We start from the raw sequence: 5,770 nt of genomic DNA on the forward strand, positions 1-5,770 counted from the left end.
AGGAATATTATGACTTTATTCTGGTATTATTTCAACTTTATTGTTGTATGGCTTTATTCTTGTATTATCTTGTTGTTATTAAGGTATTATTGTGACTATCATTCAACTTTATTCTCTTATTATGACTTTATTTTGGCAAAATTTTGACTTTCTTCTTATACTACTTCTTTCTTATGACTATCATCTTGTAATTAAAAATATGTTTTGAATGTTACTGTTTAGTCTAAAAAATTAGAAAATAATTTGCAAACTAGTGAATTGTTTTTCTCCTTATATGAAGTTTGACGACAACAGCTTACATTATCTATAATAAACTAAATGCTCCTTTGTATCATTTAATAAAATAAGTACTAATTTATTTTTAATGAAAGAAATAAGTATTAATACAGAATTTCAGAGCAACAACACCGCTTGTTTTAGCAGAATGTTTTCCACAGTTCATAATGCTGAATTCAGTTCTCAGTTCAAGTAATTTCCGTTACAGACGGGTTGTTTTTTTTTCCTCTAGTTATTAGAGCCAACCTTATGGCAGAAAGGAAGTTTAATGCTAGATTATATTTCCTCCAAATAGAATTTGTAGGTTAGTCTCTTTGACAGTGAAAAGCATAAAATGCAAAAAATATATAAGATGACAGGCCATAACTTAAACAGAGCTTTTTGCTGCTGGAGCTTGTTACTCTCAAAGCGTGGGCTGAGGAGCATGGGCAACATATCAAACTTAATTACCTTTCAGGTTGCCTCATCAAGTCAGAGCTTCAATGAAGACAGATTGTTCCTGTTCCTGCAGAACCTCTAAAGCTACAAACACTGCTCTTTCTCTAATCTTAGCAGTCCTTTTTGAATTATTTCCCTCCTGTTACAGTGTGATGGACCTATAACTGGAAAATGGGCTTTATTGAGTAGCATTTCATCTATAAGTCCCATTCCTCATCTCAATAAACAGATGACCCCCCTATGTCTTAAGGTAAAGCAGCTCTACAAGGTTGCAGTTTGGATTACATCTGAGGAATAACGTGTTTACCATGTACTTGCATTGTAATTTGTCACTTTTATGTTGTAAGTGCCAGTGGCTTTCTTGTTTTATTGGGTATTACTTTTGTTTTATGGAGCAATTTTCACATCCCGCCCTTGATGATAGTGGCCTCACTCTCTCTTAACACCAGCAGAGCGAGGCCTGGTGATGAACACGCAGCACAAAGGACTGATTATGGAGTGCTAAACTAATGATTGCCAATGAGAAGCTGTTTTCACTACAGAGTGAAATCATTTCTCTGTCACTTGGAGTTAATGACTCCTTTTAAGGAAATGAAATCCGGTCACTTGGGAAAACCTTCCTGAATGGTTGCAGGTAGTTTATTCCATTTGTCTAAAGTCTAATGGTGAAATGTACCTGAATATAATGCAAACAAAGGCAAGCATTTCAGAACAGGCATGCTGTTCTGACGTTTAATCTATCATTGGCACCTATAGGGAAATTTATTGAACATGTCAAGTTAAAGTGGTAGATCATTGGGAATATTAGGAATGTCACCTGTGAGTGATCATTTCAGGATATCTGCTCACAAACCCAGCACACGACATGCTGCCATGTCTAAAAGGCCTTTCAAAGAGCTGAACAGAAAGAAAGCAATCTGTATGAAGCACTTGGCCACATACTCGGCTCACTGCCCATACATCAAGAAGTCCTTAACCTCATGTTTGAAACTATTCATTATTGATGTACCACTGAAGTTTTGACTCATGCAAAGCTGCACGCTCTGATCTGGCGCATCTCATTTTGTGTGTCTAAACGCACTGTCAGAGCATATTTGATATGTACAGCACTGAGTAAACATTTATGAATGATTTAGGAGAGCAGGGTGAATCGTTAAAGCTCCGGAGCTGTATCTTGTTGCTCTCAGCTGTTCTCTGGGTGTATTGAAACTAAAAATATTTCATGCAATAATGTCTGTGCACAGCTGTAATTTAACAAAAAGCTCAGTATCTATTGTAACACAGCTTCCTTCCCTGTAGAGACCTCCTGGAAAAGAAGATACAGTAAAAATAGTTACCTTTTTAAAATTTACAGAGCTTGTTTTACACTTAAATCTCATGAATATGCACTTAAAAACTGTAAAATCCTGTGAATTATATGCTTAAACGCACAGTTCCCGCAAGGTTTCGGCAGGCATCCGGCCAGGTAATAGCTTGACTGAGTTGAAGAGTTTGGGTTCGCATATGATTAGCCACTGCACCATAAAGCTCACAAAAAAACTAAATTTCCCTCTAAGCCTCATTTGAAAAGTATAACTTTTTACTGCTTTAATTTACAGTGACTCCCAGAATATTTTTTTTTCCCTTTTAACTGCAGTTCAAAAAGTAGCGTGCCAAACCGAATAAAATACCTTCCTTCTAGTTTTACATATTTTCAATGCTTATACTTTCAGTGGCTTAGTTTGATCATTCTTTTATCTTTTTCTTAGTTTATGGAGTGTTACTAGCTTAGCGAGGTTGAATTCTTGTGTTCATAAATTCATGTGTATTTGAGAGGGAGTGTTAGCAGACAAACTCTTTTTTTTTTATCTCCAACTGTTTTAAAAAAATAAAAGTGCCACATGCTGATCACCAAAATGTCGGGATTTCTTTACAGAAGTAATCCTTTTGAATCTGAAATAAAATGGAGGAATGAAGGAGAGTAATACAATTCAGTTACTGAATCATACCGTATGCCCCTTTGCTTGTGTCTTCTCAACTTGAAAAATATCAAAGAATGTCCTGTTTGTCCATGTGATTATGAATTAATTTTCATTTTTGATGCATTTATTTGAGCACAATAGTTGAGTTGATCAGATGTAGCTTTTCTACACTTGCTACTATTCTTCATTTGTCAGACAGGGGGACACTCCATCATCCTCACTATGTCATGCTCAGTTGGTATCTGCATTGACACTGCAGATAGGCTGTTTGTCAAAAAAGCAGGGCTTTGATGAATGACTACATCCTTTATCAAATGTATAAAACATGAAAGCAACTGGACTTTTATAAGGGATCCTGGCACAACTCTTCAAAATCTGGTAGCCTCCTGTCTGGATTTTTACTATTTCATGGGTCATTTGAAAAATACATGGGTGCACATGTGCTATGTTTCTTTTTTAAGTTCCAAACTGCAGTTGCAAAGCATATACATTGTACTTTAGAGGACATTTGGTTTGAGTATTTTAATGAAGTAAAATTCAGAGCCTCCACTAGTCATCCAAGTTCTTTTTTTTACATTGTATCCACCTGTCATTCTGTATCAGCCATTATCTTAATTATTTAAACTATTAAATATTTGTTTTACTGTAGATAGTAGAAGGAACAGAAAATAAAAGCACAAAATTCCCCAAATTCAGACAAAAATTTAACTCAAACAATATTAGTAAAGAGCAGGGGTTTTTTCCAGGGTTAATTTTCAGCATTGACATAAATATCTCCATATAATTTATTTCTGCTGTTACCTTCAGATATAATGCAACTCATAGGATGGACCTTTGAACATTTTGATTTAAAAGTGTACAAATTAGAATATTTTAAAGCAGTTTTAAATTGATATTTAAACATTTAAATGCATGCTGACTAATTTCAGCCAAATAAGACAACTACAACACTATCTAAGAAAATATAAATAATTAATAGATTATGCTTTTTGATTACCTCTGTTACTCAGCAGCCTGGTGCAACATACATTGTTGAGATTAATTCTGTGCAAATTTATCTGGTAAATTCATCACTCAGAGCAGCTACGTTCTCACTACATTCAAATTACATGGACATAAACAGAATTCAAGTGCATTTAGTTTGGTTTATTAATAAACTATAAATTACTGATTAATGTGGTTAGTCAGCTTCAATAATATAGGGCCAAACAAATGTACTAAAAGTGAATATTGTAGCACCCACAGAACAAATAGACTGCACACTCTGCACATTTAATTAGGATATACAGCCGAGTTCTATTTAAAGACGAATAATAGAATAAAACATATTAAAACCCAGAGCTGGCACTGTCTATGCCAGCAGTCCTTACTTGGTGTTCCAGGTTTCAGATAAGGGTAAAAATAGTCAACTTATTTTAACCTGGTCATACTAAAAACAGAAACAGTTCTTATTCAGAAACAATGTTTCTCTTATTCTTTGGGCTCACAATCTTGAAGGAAACACGCTGCCACAATGGATATTTTCCCTAGTTGTTCATACAAGAGTTATTACAGTTTTTTCCCTCATACTGTCATCATCTTTTTCTGAGGTCTTATGAATACCCGGCTGGAATTGCAAGACTACATATAAACAAATCAACAGCTGATTTTTATCGACCTTAGCCCACACATCTTCAGAACAGTCACTTTGCTCTACCCAACACTTATCCATGAAGTGTGTCTCTTTTAAAACCTGTGGTTGTTTCATCCAAGCTGCATTTTTTTGTGGTAGAACTGCTTGCTCACAAGCATGCTCATTATGGTTATGTGCGGAAGAATTAAAATTCCCAACAGAAAAGAAAATCCAAGAACCAAAATGTTGGATTTCCTTTAAAAATCTCTGCCATAACTCTTCACTTCCATTTCCAGAAAATGATAAGGAAACATAAAATCTTTCATTTGTTTTCTTTAATACAAGTGTCCTCAGGCAAGACACAAGATTGCCTTCAGTGTGTTACTGTGAGGATGATATGAGAAAGAAATACTGCATGCATATAAGGGTTTGAAGAGCTTTAGGAAAGAAGCAGGAAATAAAAAAAAACCTATAAAAAAGTAATTTGTTAAACCTTGCAAGTTCAAAGCTGAATAAATGCTAGAAACAGTTTGCTTCTAAACACTAATTCAGATCTTGCATGGGATAATACTGTTAATTTTTGTGAGAGATGTCCCCAGTCCTTAGAAAATGGAGTTGTTTTCCTCTATGATCATACAGAAGCAAACAGAAAAAAAAAAAAAAAAAAGAAAAACTGTACATTATTGAAGAATATTGACTACTTTTGTCAAATCAATGGGGTAGCAGGAAAAAAAAGTAGCATTTCATATGAAAGTCACACTCAAATCATGGCCATTTCTGTTTGAAGTCTTTCACCCTTTCAAGAGAACATAAGCAGATCAAAGACTGAGCAGAGCTGCTAAGATAGAGGGGGAGGTATGTGTGGATGAATGGAGGAATTCGTCCTGAAGGGAATGGCCTCAGTCCACATCACAGTGCCAGGAAGGGAGATGATTTCTCAGTGAGCACACATATTTTCTTTCACTCCTCTGTGCGTGTTTAAATATCATTACTTTTGCCACTTTTGCTGTGAAGAGGATTTCAGTGTCAAACTATTGGTAGGTCTTCTCACCAGTCATTTATTTGACTCCGTTATATGAGGTTTTAGGGGTAATTTCAGTAAAAGTAGTGAACCATTCCGGGAATATTAGTAATATTTCCATTAACGACTTTGATCCAGTGCAGAGAACAGGTTTCAGGGAAATCACTATTTCCACCAATGGACCTGAAGTAATAAATACATAATCAGTTGTGTGTTCTTTTGCAAAAAGGAAGTAGAAAATGATCTGAAATCTTGAAAAAGTTGGACGTAGTTAGTTTATGATTGTTTGCTTCTGATAAGTGATGTTCTTATTGATCACAATATCAAATTTGAATCCTAATTTGTATAACACAGTTGCCACCTTATGCTTTGACTGACACAACAACCTGTTTGATTTTAAACAAAAAGCTTTCTATCCTGTTTGGAGAGTCTTTGCTGTGCGCTACACTGTTCTGAATCTGC

The sequence above is a fragment of the Poecilia latipinna genome, unplaced genomic scaffold (genome assembly GCF_001443285.1).
Source record: "Poecilia latipinna isolate Pla-1442-1.1 unplaced genomic scaffold, P_latipinna-1.0 Scaffold4603, whole genome shotgun sequence".
NCBI lineage: Eukaryota > Metazoa > Chordata > Actinopteri > Cyprinodontiformes > Poeciliidae > Poecilia > Poecilia latipinna.